This window comes from Myotis myotis, unplaced genomic scaffold (assembly GCF_014108235.1).
Source record: "Myotis myotis isolate mMyoMyo1 unplaced genomic scaffold, mMyoMyo1.p scaffold_m19_p_14, whole genome shotgun sequence".
NCBI lineage: Eukaryota > Metazoa > Chordata > Mammalia > Chiroptera > Vespertilionidae > Myotis > Myotis myotis.
The window spans coordinates 7,893,173-7,909,296 of NW_023416318.1; the positions used below are offsets into that span (position 1 = coordinate 7,893,173).

The window sequence follows — 16,124 nt, forward strand, 5'->3', positions numbered from 1 at the left end:
CCACAATCACATGTGTGTGTGTGTGTGTGTGTGTGTGTGTGCCTGTGTGTAACAGAAGTGGCACATGTTATATATATAACATTGAGTTATTAAATTTTAAAAGCAAGCACAAATCATAAACCTTATGTCATAAACAGAAAAGTATATTTCAATTTTTAAAATAAATGTTCATATATGACATCTGGGATACTAGATAGATAAATATAATAAGAAGAAGCAGAGCCAAGAAGGAAAAATCAGTAATTAATATTTCAGAGCAAATTGCCAGTTGGTCTCCAGCCCATTTATATTTGCATCTATAAGATTGTAGAACCCAAAGTAGACTCCCAAAATATATACAAGCAGATATAGCCTCTATTTTAGAAAAGTTATTTGAAATGACAGGTAGTTCTTAACTTTACTTTTAAATGATTAAGAATATTAGGACTTTCATTTCATCAGTTGCAGTTCACTGCTTGATAGTTGATTTTATCATGTCATTTTTTTCTATCTCATCACTTTTTATGTAATGAAGGAATTTTAAAAAAGACTTTATTTTAATATCTGTTCACATGTATTGAACTCTTTTCTAAGGATAGTTGTTTCTCAACTTCGAAAGGTAACTGCATCACAGGAAATCACATTATATTATCCCTAATTGGCCTCAGGTTACCTGCTTTGGGGAGGTTAGGAGAGTGATATTAAGGATTTATCAGCTGCAAAAGCATTTGAATCCTAGTGATACCACATTTGCATACCGTTTTGGAATATACCGTCTCCCAGTGCCTCAGGTGCGAGTTAATGGAAATCATCAAGCTGAAGGTTTTGTGACACAGGGAGATCACAATATCTGAAAGCCATAGTTAACTGCAGTAGAACTGTTGCAAGCAGGTTGCACACCATCCTGATGGGAGGTCTTCTTTCTACAGCCTGTCATTGTTGAGTGACCCATCAGAGGTTGCAGGATGGGAAAGGGCACAGAATTTTATTCTGTTGTTTGTTAAGATATAACAAAGACAATCAATGTTAAAATTCTTTTAGAAAAATTATAACTTTATCTTAGCAATTTTACCTACAGTAATTTATCTGGATGACCGAACAGCAGGCCGCGTTGGGTGACAAGGCCGGCAGGGGGGTTAGTGAGGGACCACCAAAAGACTGAACAGCAGGCTGCATGGGGCGACCAGGCTGGCAGGGGGACAGCTGGGGGTGACCAGGCCATCAGCGGGGGGGGGGCAGTTGGGGGTGACCAGGCCAGCGGGGGGGTGTAAGGGGTGACAAGACTGAGGGGGGGGCAGTTACGGGTGAACAGGCCAGTGGGGGGGCAGTTGGGGGCAATCAGGCAGGCAGGCAGGTGAGCAGTTAGGAGCCAGCAGTCCCGGATTGTGAGAGGTATGTCTGACTGCCGGTTTAGGCCCGATCCCCAGGACATCCCCCAAGGGGTCCCAAATTGGAGAGTATGTAGGCTGGGCTGAGGGCACCCCCATGCCCCATGCACAAATTTCATGCACCAGGCCTGTAGTGTGTGTGTGTGTGTGTGTGTGTGTGTGTGTGTGTGTGTGTGTGTGTATATATGTATATCTCCAAATATCTAGGATAGAATAAATAGATTATGATGCATTCATGCAATGGGTGATAGCAGCCATTAAGAAAAATATGTAAGGTTGACACATGATCCTAAACACATGGTTACATTTAAGGAAAAGATTTCAAAATAATGTGATCCATTAATACGCACAAATATATGCACACATTATTATTTTGGTTTATCTTTCAGAATAATCTGCATTGAAACAGTAGCAATGATTTGATAGGTATATTTTTAGAAACAGAATGCACAGGCTATTTAAGCATGTAAATTTGCACAATTTTCAGAAAATACAGCATTGGTCTTTTTTTATTTTACTTTAAACATAAGGTATCATATGAAAAAGCCATTTTGGCAACTTTTAGTAGCATAACAAAGCAATGAATTTAAGAGCTCAGCAATAGCACTGAAAATGAAAATTTTAAAGTGTGCATTGACTTTTAGGACTGCCTGTTGAATATTAAACATTGAAATTGCTAGTGCCTAAAGCATTTTATTCAGCATAATGTATATAAACCTTGGAACTATTTCCAGGCACTAGTTTTAATAAATGAAGAGCAAAGTTGAGAAGGAAGTTTACTACAAAAAAAGTTTGTTTTAAAATAAATTATTTTAGCTACTGCTTGTATTGAAACTTTGTCTTTAAAATGTGTAAAGTTGGAAAAACTGCATGTGTGATTAGTATTTGAATGTTTTGACAATTTAAATTAAGTAGCAGCACACTGTCAAATGAGCTCGAGAGTCTCCAATCATTTGCAATTTAAATTGTATGCACTATACAGGGTTTGCATTTGAAGTGTAAAAATATAAGAAATTTGACAAGAGGTAAAAAATAACAGCCTAAGTCGTGTGCAAGTCAAAATAGAAAATTAGAAAATTGGTGTTACATTAGTTTTGAATTACCTAGTTTTGGGTTTGAAAAGAATAATTGATAGCCTTAACATCCACCCATGTTGTCACAAAAACACAATATTTCACCTTTTTTATGGCTGAATAGTATTCCATTATTTATATATACCACATCTTGTTAGTCCATTCATCCATCAGTAGACACTTAGGTCATTTTCATATTGTGGCTATTATGAAGAATGCTGCAATAAATATATGGGCACATATAGCTCTTCAAATTAGTATTGTTGTTACAGGCACACAGAACATCAGGGAAGTGTTGTCACACAGTCTCCTGAGTCAGAGGGGAGAGCTATCCTTCCTCAGCTCTTCTCTTCTCCTATGAATGGTTTCAAAGGAGTGACTCCAGATAATTGCATTGTGTTAAAACGAATTTATTAATAAGGTGATTTAGTAAGAAATTAAAGCATGCAAATTTATTAAAGGGGCAAGGGAAACACATCTATCATCCAACATAAAAAGTGGATGGGCTCTTTAGGCGAATTTGAGGAGGGAGATGGGAGGGGGGTTATCTCCCTTATATACTTTTATGGGTATAGATTTTAAAATTCCTCTGCTGAATAACTTGGTACAGATTAATTTTCAAGGTCCCTCCTTTTACTTTGTTGTGGCTTTCCCAGAATTTGGGAGAAGCACCTGGCGATTTTATCTTGCCAAGCCCAGAGACTGCTGCCTTTACTGCTTAGGGCAGTGATGGTGGACCTTTTGAGCTTGGTGTGCCAGCATTTTGAAAAACCCTGACTTAACTCTGGTGCCATGTCACATATACAAATTTTTTGATATTTGCAACCATAGTAAAACAAAGACTTATATTTTTGATATTTATTTTATATATTTAAATGCCATTTAACAAAGAAAAATCAACCAAAAAAATGAGTTCGCGTGTCACCTCTGACAGGCGTGTCATAGGTTCGCCATCACTGGCTTAGGGAGTGGGAGGAGGCAAGACTGCACTCTTCCTTCCTTTTCCCTCCCCTCCCCTCTACTGTCTTTGGAGAGACATTAACCATTTGCTCACAAGTGTCTTTGTTTGGGGAGAGATAAGGACTTGCTATTTACAAGCTGCCTGCAGGCTGCCAAACCGTTTGGCCTTGTTTAAGTTTTTTTTCTCAGTGTCCCTTAGAATTTTTCTAGCTTCTCGCTATTCTGTAACATTTTCATATTCTTTGAATAAATACCCAGAACATGAATTGATGGAAACTAGACTTTTTGGGTTCAACAACATTGATGTTGTATACCTGAAACTTATATGTTATTAGCCAATGTTACCTCTACTCAAAAAACAAAAACAAAACTAATAATTAAGTAGTAATCTCAAAGAATTGAGTGTTATCTTTATCTTTCCAACCTGATTTAATATGGCCCAATGTTCTCGAGTTTGGTGTGCATTAAAATACTACTGCATTTCATAAATGTACCTGGCATGATGTTTTCATATGAAAAATTGATCCACAGTAAATTAATGAAAGGCCTGGTTGATTTAGACTATGTAATTCTTGGTATATTATACAGTGACCTTAAGAGACATTATTTTAACAAAATTTAGTGTTTCATCTTAAGATGTTTGGAGTCAGAAAGGCATTCATTTACATCCTAGCTCTTATATCGCAGCTGGTTTAGAGAACATCTTGAGTCGCACACTTAATGCTTTTGAGAGCCATTTGCGAAAAAGTCAACATTTGAACAATCAGATTCAGTGATTAAAAATGTAAAAATATGTTTATATTTAATGTGAACCTAAATTTTAAAATAAAGGTTAGGTCTATCTACTATTTTTTGAAATAAATAAAAAGAGCTAGAAAAGATATTACGATGCCACACTGAATCAAACTGAATAGTATTGGGACACAGTTCTTCATTTTTGTATTAGATTTATATTTTAATGCTGTAAATTTGGAAATCATTTTTGAGTATTTCGGATGGAACTTGTACTGCCCTGATGTGAGTTTGCAGTGATGACTAGAAAAGTATGTCGTTATTTCTATCTATTCCTCTGTTGCTTCTTTGATGCATGGAGATAGGTCCATTTCTGCTTAGCTCTCTTTTTCTGCCTAGATGACTTAGAAGTGGAGAAACTATGTCTCAAATAGTTTTTAAATGATTTCACCTGTTCTCACTTCTGGTGAGCCTTCCCTTGCTTTTTTTTTAATGTGTTGCTAGGCAATGTCTTAACTTTTCTTTATTTCTTGTGATTCCTTAGCTTATCCATGTTTTAGATAAGTTTTGAGTAAAGGTCACAGACACACAATATGCCATTTCTACCCTGCATTTTAAGCTCTCTATGGCCCAAGAATAACCATATTCAATCTGAAGAGAATGGGATACTATTCATGTTCAGTTCTATTAGCAAAAATTCTGCCCAACAATTTAAACATAGGGAGAAATATAATTACATGAATGAATAGCCAGCTGCTTCCTGCATTCCTCTTATATCTCATGGGGCAGAATAAAAGTGACTGCAATTATATTTCAAATCTCAGAAGGATATTAATGTGATAGTTTTAGCAATAGCTTTCTTATTTTTTCTAAAGTTGTGTTTAATAAAAAGAATGACTGGTAATTTGTTCAATATTACATTTTATTAGAAGTAATTACTATTTAATATAGTCTATGTGACATAACATAAAACATCTTTCTGGGACATACACCATTCAAGGGTAAAACTTCATGAAATGCCAATTTTTTTATTAAACATTTTTTGATAATATTTTATATTGGTAATATTTACTTAAAATATTTTAGCAAGAAATGATTTATTTCTTTAGCTATGATGTTATACTTTTTAAATTTAATTACTTTATGATAAAAATTTAAAAAATTAGAAATTCTTGCCTGGCCGATGTCTCTCAGTGGTTAATTAAGATCAACAAAAGAACCAGAAAGTCACTGTTCAATTCCTGGTCAGGACACTTGCCCAGGTTGCAGGCTCAATCCCTAGTAGGAGGCATGCAGAAGGCAGCTGTTCCATGATTCTCTATCATTATTGATGTTTCTATCTCTCTCTAAAATCAATAAAAAACATATTTTAAAAAAATTAGAAATTCTCCACACTCAATGTTCATAATATTTGGAAGCATAAAAATGATCCCTTTTCTTTAAACCTGCTTAAATTATAAAGTTAAATAAAAAAGCAATCTTAAAATGTCATGAAGTGTCTGTTTCAGAGTATATTGAAAATGTACAAAGTGCGTTTTTTGGTAGTAGGCCTGTATTTGTACTAGTAACCTAGACACACTGAAAAGTACAAGTAGCTTTAAAAGAAACACTGTATGGCTTTGTTACCGTACTTAAAGTGGGGGCGGGGGTGGTAGGGGAACAAGAAAATCTTATTTGTTTAGCATCAATGGAGGTGCCTTTCCACTTATTACAACTGGATTTTCATTCTTTTAATTTAGTTTGTGCCGCTGTTTTTAATTATGAAGGCACAAGGTACTGTCAAATTCAAGTTGATAACCTAATCAAATAGATGATGATAATAAGCATGAAATGAACATGTGAATGTGCATGTAAATAAAACCCTCAGGTCCTCTTATAAGAAGTAGTAACTAGCCCTGGCTGATGTGTCTCAGTTGGTTGGAGCACTGCCCAGTACACCAAAAGTTTGCAGGTGCAATTCCCAGTCAAGGCACATTTCTATGTTGCAGTTTTTCCCAGATCACGTGTGTGCTGGAGGCAACTGATCAATGTTTCACTCTCACATAAATGTTTCTCTTTCTCTTTCCCTCTCCCTTCTCTCGCTCTCTAAAATCAATAAAAGCATGTCCTTGGGTGAGAATAAAAAAGCAGTAACTAATCAATAAATGATCTGCATACATAGTGTATGTCATAGTTACTTGACATGCAGCTGAAGTAACTACCAAATATTGAGCGCTCCCTTTGTGCTAGACATTCTATTAAATGGCCTGCATAGTTGTTATAATTCATCCTTTGCTACAACCCTATGTGCTATTTATTAGCAACTGTATTTTACAAATGAAGAATTGATCCACTTATTAAGGAAATTAGCCCCAAATTGCTCACCTAATCTTTGATAGGACTCAGCCAAATCCTTGTTTTAATGCTAAATTGCATTAACACTTAGCTATTTCCCCCTGCTTTTCATATAAAAAATACCTTAGGAATCAGACCAAATAAAAATATATATGTATTAATATTTTTTTGCCTAAATATTAGCACCAAAAGATAAGTAAGTCTTCTTAGCTATGATAGCAGTTCTGGTGGGAGAAAATGATGTGTGAATAATCCTTTCTATAAATTATATGTAAAGTAACCCCTTTATTTGTATTCTACTAGACGACATGAGCTTCAAATAAACTTTAAAAAATCATCTCACATCATATCCTCCCACTTGGTGACAATGCCTTGCTATGTTTCCATATATCTGTCAACATGTTTTCTTTGAAAAGGTAAATTGTTTCTTTTCAATGTGTTATAATGGATACACTCCTCTAGATTTCTTACCCCCTTTTAGTCTTAGAGTATCTTACAATGGTTAATGTGCTAGTTTTGCTTAAAGAGGCTTTTATTTTTTTTCTACACTTGATTTTAGAAATAGAAGGTGAAAAGTACCAAATATTCTGCTGCCACAAGAAAATGAAACAATCTCCCAGTTCCTTCAGTCATGAGACTGAATTTTGAAGTAAATTGTTTACCTCAGGAATCCTCTGTGAATTGTCTTAAAGTTGAAGTTGATTGTCTTCCACCACTCATACTGTGGTAATGAAGAAAATGTTGTGAGAGCATACACACAAAGTCAACATAGTGAAATATGCATACATGCGCGTGTGCGCACGCGCGCGCGCGCGCGCACACACACACACACATATATATATATATATATATATATATATATATATATATATATATATATATTTCATGGCAAGTAAGGAGAACCTGTGCATTTTTCTTTGTTATTAATATGCTTTTTTTTGAGTGAGAGGAAAGAGAGAGAGAGAGAGAGAGAGAGAGAGAGAGAGAGAGAGAGAAATATATGGGCTATCTCCTGCACGCACCCCAACGGGAGACCCAGCCTGCAACCTGGGCATGTGTCCTGGCCAGGAATTGCATCAGCATCTTTCAGTGCACAGGACAATGCTCAGCCAACTGAGCCACACTGGCCAGAGCAAACCTGTGCATTTTAATTCCTTCTCAACAAAACCGGACTGCATTGCTGCCAACAACCATGTAGAATATTATGTTAAAATTTAATTGCTATTCCTGTATTCGTTTTCTTAATTTTCACTTTAGCCAGACTAGAAATCTCTATCTCACTAGAAGAAGAACATTTTTGTACATTGCACAAAGATTTTTTTGGTACAATGTTTTATATAAACATTTATACATGTCATCCTCTATACTGTTAGGTGGTTCTTCTTAGAGACATTAATCAATAAACATGTTTATTATTATTAGATTAGAATTACAATTAGTACTAAGGCAGGGTAATAAATTAAAGTGCCAACAAAATTCACTTTTGGTTGTTGGAAAATGAATATAAAAAATGGCATTGTTTTTCTTCAAGTTATTTTTTTCTCTAATAATAGCAGTAGGGCACTTTCTAATGAATGCAAAATTAATTAGTCAGTTGTAAAGGTCATGCGATTAATTTGTGGAGGGGATTGGCTTATGCATTCTTAGTTCATGATTTTGGTTTACCAATTATTATAGTGTTTTTAACTCTGGTTTTACATAAAAATTGTTTCTAGGGTATTAAGAAAATGTCTGTTGTTGGATTCTGCTATTTGAGCTGGTGATGTAGTAAGTCTGAGACTAGATATGGAATTGATTTAAAAAGTTCATTTAGAGGTTCTCATATGAAATAATTTTAGAACCAGGTGTCTATCTTAATTATATTGCCTTTATTTGATAATAGATCCACACAGAATGCTAGTTGACATTATTGCAAATGACTGATTAATTCATTTCTTTCTTTCTTTCTTTCTTTCTTTCTTTCTTTCTTTCTTTCTTTCTTTCTTTTTTAATCCTCACCTAAGGATATTTTTCCCATTGCTTTTATAGAGAGTGGAAGGATATGAAGGAGGGGAAGGAGGAAGGGAGAGGGAGAGGGAGAGAGGAAGGGAGAGGGAGAGGGAGAGGGAGAGAGAGAGAGAGAGAGATTGATAGGTTGCCTCCCCCATGTTACCCTGAACCAGAGTGGGAAGTGAACCCACAACCCAGGCACATGCCCTTGGCCTGGAATATAACCCATGACCCTTTGGTGAGCAGGCCAATGCTCTAACCATGGAGAAACACCAACCAGGGCTTCATTGGTTTCTTGATCTTGGACTATGGAAGGGAAACATTTATTCTCTTTTTTTCAGTTTCTTACAGAACACATGCTCATCCATCTTAACTCCCAAGGGTTCTGTGTATAGTTAGAAATTTAAACTATCATCTGTTTTGGGAAATTGCCGGGACCCAGTCCATCCTTGCTGTTTCAAGGGACCTGGCATATATGGCATACTGTTCTTAATATGTTTGCTCACCTTCTTGGCCCTGTGTTTTAACCAAGGTCACTCTCCGAGAAATGTTGTTTCCCCAGGTAGGGATTTTCCCCTGAAGTTAGGGAGGGAATAAAACCTCTTAACTAAGTGCCAGGCGGGTAATTAATCACTTTAACTACGAACAATCATGCTTAAGCTACATAATCTTTACTCCCTGGAATGGAGATAAGAAACACCCTAACCTTTGGAATAGAGATTGATAGGCTTGGAATCAACTAGTATAAATACAGATGTAACAAGACAACAGGAGACAGAACTTAGAAGACAGAACCGAGAGACAGAACTTAGATGAAGATCCTAGAGACAGAACCTGGCTACAGAATCTTGATAGAACATGGCAAGAGAACCTGACTAGAACCTGGTGACTGAACCTGGCTGGAGAACCTACACAGAACCTAGAGACAGAAGAACTTTGCTGGAGAGAACATGGCAAAAGATCCTGGACAGAAACTGGAGACAGAACCTAGAGACAGAACCTAGTAAGAGAACCTAGCGAGGGAACATGGCTACTGAACCTGGCTGGAGAACGTGGACAGATCCTGGCTAGAGATCCTGGCTAGGCTGCTGATCAACTGAACGCTGTCTCCGTGTCATTCCTTCTTCGCCGACTCCGTCCACACCTTTGGGGACCCCGGACCTGCTGGGGTTGGACCCCAGCAGGAAATAATACAACATTAAAAGAAATTTAAAAAAGGAAGTTCATTTTACTTTTATGTGGGTTATTGGCCACGTGACCTGTGTCATTGTACTATAATCTGGAGAACTTAAACTTGATCAACTAAGAGCAGTAGAAACACTGGAGTAGAAAACTTCTCTCATTGTATAATCACTAGAGGCCCGTTGAACGAAGATTCGTGCAATAGGTCTTCCTTCCCCTGGCTGCCGGCACTGGTTTTCCTCCGGCACCCGGGGCCCAGGCCGTTGGTCCGGCAGCAGCGAGGCTTGGCCTCTCTGTTCAGGCTGCAGCAGCAAGGCTTGGCTTCTCCACTCTGGCTGCAGCAGAGAAGTCAAGCCTCTTCATTCTTCAGTCGTCTTCAGTCTTTTTCAGTCTTTTGCTCCGTGCCTGCATATGCAAATTAACCGCCATCTTTGTTCGGCTAATTTGCATACTCATCTTGATTGGCTGGTGGGCGTAGCCGAGTGACACTAATTTTCATGTTTCTCTTTTATTAGTGTAGATTAATTTATTTTTAAGTAATATTCTTTGGACTTTTTTATTAAGGCAAAAATCCCTAGCATGACTGACTTCAGAGACAGCAGAGAGGCTTCTGAAAAATTCACAGCCAGGCTTTGTAGAAGAAGAGACCCTGGGTTTAAACAGACCAAAGAATAGGCAGGCTTACTTCCTGAGTCTCGAGGGGCAGAAAGAGAGACGGAAACACAGACCACTGCAAACATGAGGAGGGTCCCTATGATCAACCTTCTGAAGTCTGCCTGTGCTTTTCTCTTTACCCCAATTCTCATTTCATATATAAAGTCCCTAAACAGAAGGCCTCGACCTCATCAGCTATAAAATAAACTGTGGCAATTATAGAAAAATCTCTGTAAGTCAAATTATCAGTTTCATTACATTTGAGTAAACATTTTATAGAACTCGATAGGTCAAACTGTCTATTCCTTTAATTTATTATGATGATGTAAAACTCTTATGAAAGAGGATTTTCTTAATAGTCAAAGGTAGAATGGAACTTCTGCTGTTCCTTTTTGCCACCCAAAACATTTAAATACAAGCACCATATAGTTGCAAAACAGACATGTAGCAAAATCAAATGAGAAAACAACTAATTCTAGAATACTAGATGAGAATGTCCATTGATTACCTAGTGGGGCTGCCATGCGGATTGGGGGATGATAGCGAACTCGCTCTTCTGTGCTGATTCCAGGTTGCACCTAATGAAAGAAAAAGAGGCCTGGAATAGATTCTTCCCTCCCAAACTTCCGAAGGAAGCAACCCTGCCTACACCTTGATCTTACCTCCAGAACTGCTGCAAAATAAGTTTCTGTGGTTTAAGACACACAATCTGTGGTACTTGCTTTTTAAAATATGTTTTTATTGATTACAGAGAGGAAAGAAGAGGGAGGGAGAGATAGGAACAATGATGAGAGAATCATTGATCAGCTGCCTCCTACATGCCCCCTACTAGGGACTGAGCCAGCAACCCAGGCATGTGCCCTGACCTGGAATTGAACTGCGACCTCCTGGTTCACAATCCGATGCTCAACCATTGAGCCAGGCAGGTGGGCTGTGGTACTTTTTATGATAGTCTTACCAAAGTCATATAGTGATGGTCAAGTCCTGTAATTGGATAGAATAATTTGTCAGTATTATTCTGGGAGGAGGAAGTTACTTATATCTCCTAACATGGGCCTGTAAGTACTAGATCAACATAAGAACTCCTAACTCCTAAAATAATGTAGGCTTCATATTTTATATATATATATATATATATATATATATATATATATATATATATGAAAAATTATAAGTAGCAAAATTTTTTTTTCTTAATACAAGGAAAAACAATTGCTAAGAAATAAACTGTCTGTGTCTAATGTAATATAAGAGGGTACTCTAATGTCAAAGTAAACAATGGGGTTGCTTTAAATTAAACACTTGAAAAGAATGACCATATCTTCAATTCCAGAAATGCTTTATTAAATTTATAATGAGTGACAGTAATACTAGTATTATTGCAACTGTGTGAAGTTGACTGTACCCTAGAAATAGGATGTTATTGATCACCTGGAGTCAATTTATGTTTATAAAGGTCTCATGACTATTAAGTGACTGTACTTTATATTTCCACGTTTAAATGTTACTTAAACAGAACATGTGAGTTGAATATAGAAAGTGATTGTATCTAGTGAATGTTTGTTTTGATTTTTCCAGTTTTAAAATATAGATGGTGGTAAAATATAAATCCTGCATGCATTACCCATTGCAACTGAGCTCAATTCTTTTTTAGTGTCATTTTGAGTTCCTTGTTGCCATAGTTGCTGCTAAGAAAATGCATTTTTCTAAAAGATTTATAAATAATGATTGCAATGTTTTTAGCTCTTTGTAGTGAAATACAATATCCAATGCCTCTGAGAAGAATATAAATTCAAGCACTAGGGAGCCATTCAGGTCACACTTGAGTGTTGTTACAAGTAGGGCAGGAAAAGTGTCGTGCTGGTATCCATTAATGTGCACTCTCCTGCCCACTCAAAAGATAAATTCCGTGTAGTTAGTGTCTGAAGACATACATAAGGCTGTCTTTAAGCTTTATATCTGCTTTTGTTACTACAACATTTTGTGAAACCAATAAACAAAAATGATTGCTTTTATTAACCCTCCTCTTTTCTAATATTGCTTGCTGTCATCATTCTTCTAACTGCTAAATTAAAATATTTAGCTTGTATGAACATGTTTGCCAAATGTATGCATTCTTAATAGTTCTGAAAATAAGGTAAATTCTAATATACCTAATTAATTTTTTTCTCCAAATATCAGAAACTCTTTATTAATTGAATAATTAAGTTATTCAGCATATAGTTCATGGCATCTGAAGTAGAAAATATACCCAAATCCTCAAAAACAGAAAATAAAGAATGATGATCAAGCAACGTAAGTGTCTACCACTCAGACATCTAAACAAATAAATGTTTTGATACACACTCAACACAGAAATGTTAGCTTTTATTACTTGTGGCCATAATCACCAGTTTCCTCACTTGGGTCCCATTTTTAATATATCTAGTGAAAATTCCTGTTTCTTATTTGATAACATTTTTTTCTCTTCATTTTACATTTTGGTTCTACTTCCCCAAAGTGTTGCCTTTTGCTGGAGCTGACCATCAGCCCCTAAATGATGGATGAACAGGTTACTCAGACACAGTTTGACTGTGAAAGAGAGGGCTAAGGGGCCTCTGGCTTTAGTAGCCAGGGCAGCCTTGATTGCCTGCCTCATTAGGCTTTTATTGGAATTTTTATCTTTAGATATAATCAGTAGGGTGAGTAAGCTTGGGAGGACAAATGTGTTTACATTTTCTCTAGGCAAGGGCATCTAGGGGTTGAGCATAAAGATTCCAGTAAACACCGGGGTCTGCACATGCACAGACTTGTTTGGAAAGGTCAAGGAATAATTAGGGGCACCACCTTCAACACTCCCCTAAGTCGGAATTATGATAAACAGGGCAGGTGGCCCTCCACACACTTCCCTTTTACCAGAATGTCCTTACAAACTTTCCAACCAAGTCTCATGCTTCCCAACACCTTTTTGTGTGTGTGTCTATGAGAATATGAAAAGGAAAGAATCAAACATACATGATTCATGTACTGTCTTGATATGAAACTAAACATTTTTCTCTGACACATTGTGGTATATTTAAAAAACAAACTAGACATAAAGTCATATGATCTGAATTTAGTTTCCAGTTCTGCTAGTAACTAGTGATGTGTTTTAAATAAGAGGATGAATGTTTATTTTGCCATTACAAAAATAAAGGGGATGATAACAGATTTTGATAACAGTTACCAAATAGAAAAATACAGACCATATGCCACTCGGTAGAAGTTTATGTTTCTCTTCCCTCTAAATTTTGCTCTTATCTGAAATCCTAAAGCACATAGAAACTTTGCTAAACATTTCTATGTGAATAGCGTTATAATAGTTTAATCTTTACTGGCAATTATTTAAGTTGCTATCATTGGAAATAATTAGTCACACCTACATGATACAAAATAAATGATGATTTTGTGGTTTCTTAAAATTTGAACTGTATATTTGAATTGAGAAGGTACCACAAATACACAAGGTAAAATTTGAGGAACAAATAGTGTAAATCGGTGCTAAGAGCTTTGGACTTTAATTAGCTTGGATGCTAAACTACACCCGACTGCAACATGGAATGGAAGCTCTGGACACTGGCCTTGCTTTTGATTTTGCTGAACTCCTAGCTGCCCCTCTTTCAGGATTGGCTTGGGGGAGATGGGACATTGGAACCTCAGAAAATTAACTTTTTGCATAACAAGGCTTTTTCCACATTCCATTCTCCCCTGGGGGCTTCTAAAGATGCTTATTTCAGTGGTACCCTAAGAACCTCATTCCCACTGGTGTCTGGGAAATCTGGCCCATACATTCCTCGTGCAACACAGTTGTATAATGCACCTCACAGTGTAAGATTCTCTTTCCTGTCTTATGTGTACATTTTCATTAATTTTCACCTTGTCTTAGCTTACAAAATATTTAAGGTTGCTTACAAAGCATTAAAGAATTAAATAAGCAGAGTCAACTGATAATGCAATAAAATCAGTCTTACTTTTATGATCAGAAAGTAATTTCTCCAGGATGTTTTTCATGAATTTTCCTGAGGGATTAAGAGATAAATTAACCGGGAGTTGAGTGGGCAAGGAAAGAATAAATGAACACTATTTTGAGAATGTTGGAAAATGGCAAAATGTGTGATTCTTCATATTAAAGATCCACCTCAGAGTTTCTAAACATAGAAATGTTTCTGTTTCAAACAGAATTGAATATTGCATATTTATTAAATATGAAAATCAATCAACATGCTAACTTTGGAGACAGAAAAAGGCCTGCCTGAGGCCCAGCCCCAACATCCAAGTTGTCAGTGGTAACCCAGATTGTCCTCCAAGCAATTCCTAAGGACACAAGCACCTTTCTTGATTCTGCTTGTGTTGTTGGCATGAAAAAGATAATAGGTTTCATTGTCAACTGTGAATGTGCATTATGAAGCCCATGGTTAATATAAATGTTAATCAGGGTTATGGTTGTAGCTCCAGGGATTATGGTAATCATGTAGCATATAATGCAAGCGTGGATGTTTCAATTCAAGTGTAAATATGTAGCTAATGAAGGATACAATCACTTAACAAACTGTCCAGACTCACACTTTAGGAATATCATGCTGTAAATCCATTGCTTTACAAAATTTCCTTTTGAAAATAAAACCACCTATTTTGCATTAGTGCCTAAATTAATACATTATTATGTCAAGGAAAAAGATAAGTGAATTAAGCCCTGGCAGGTTTGGCTCAGTGGACAGAGCATCGACCTGTGAACCGGAGTCCCAGGTTCGATTCTGGTCAAGAGCATGTACCTTAGTAGCAATCTCCTTCGGGGTGTGTGCAGGAGGCAACCAATAGATGTGTTTCTCTCACATCAATGTTTTCCTTTGTCTTTTCCTCCCTCTTCCACTCTCTCTAAAAAGCAATGGAAAAATATCCTCGAGTGAGGATTAAAAATATATAAGTGACTTAAGAAAGAAAGTAAAAATATGAATAATGCTACCACTCTGTGCAAACCTCTTTCACATGTTGGAGATACTAGGCAAGGTTCAGTTCATGTTAATAGTATTATTTTTAATAAAAGAATGCAATTATATAAAAAGAGTTGTAACTTTTTTTAGAGGGAAAAACCCCTCAATAATATATTACAAACATATTTATCTATCCAAAAACATCTATTCATTTTCAAAATATTGCAAATGGCAAACAACTTCCCATTATATGGATGAGCAGGAAATTAGCCGATCAATTGTATTATTGCTTTTCTTTCCCCATGTTTAAAGATTAAGAATGTGGTAATACCTTGGAATTATTTTTGTTGGTCCACCCCAGCTGGATTCCCCTGAGCTGCCATTGAGCAGAACCATGGTGCAGCAGCACTCCTAGCCAGAAGAACACTAGAAAATGAGAACTAGGATACTCAAGATGAGTTTGAACAAATCACAGTATTTCCTAACAACTATATAGATACTATTTTATTCTCTTCTAGACATTAATGCTTATAGTGTGAAATTTTGTCGGCAGACACATTTTCATTCCTTTATATATATATATTTTTTTCATTGCCTGTGTGTTGCAATTGCATGTTGATGGATTGGACAATACTAACATGGAAAATAATGAGTTCTCAAAGGCAGTGTGTATACATTTTTTCATAGTTTATGAATATTAGCTTCGGATGGCATTGCTTTTTCACTTCTGTTTCTCTCATTTGTCATCTTTCCTTTAGAAACAGCGGCTTGTCACACACTCTTTTCCTTAGCATGTCTATGCTACACCGTCTAATTAATCTATATTATTTTTACATAGAAGTCTGTTTTCCATACCATTTTTGCAACATTATTTTTATTGTTTG

General features: G+C 36.4%; 1 protein-coding gene across 1 annotated transcript in view; it reads left to right on the forward strand.

Annotated features, from left to right (window-relative positions):
* Positions 1-16,124, forward strand: part of LRRTM4 (leucine rich repeat transmembrane neuronal 4) — a 697,721-nt gene that overhangs the window by 226,133 nt on the left and 455,464 nt on the right. The window lies entirely within an intron of this gene.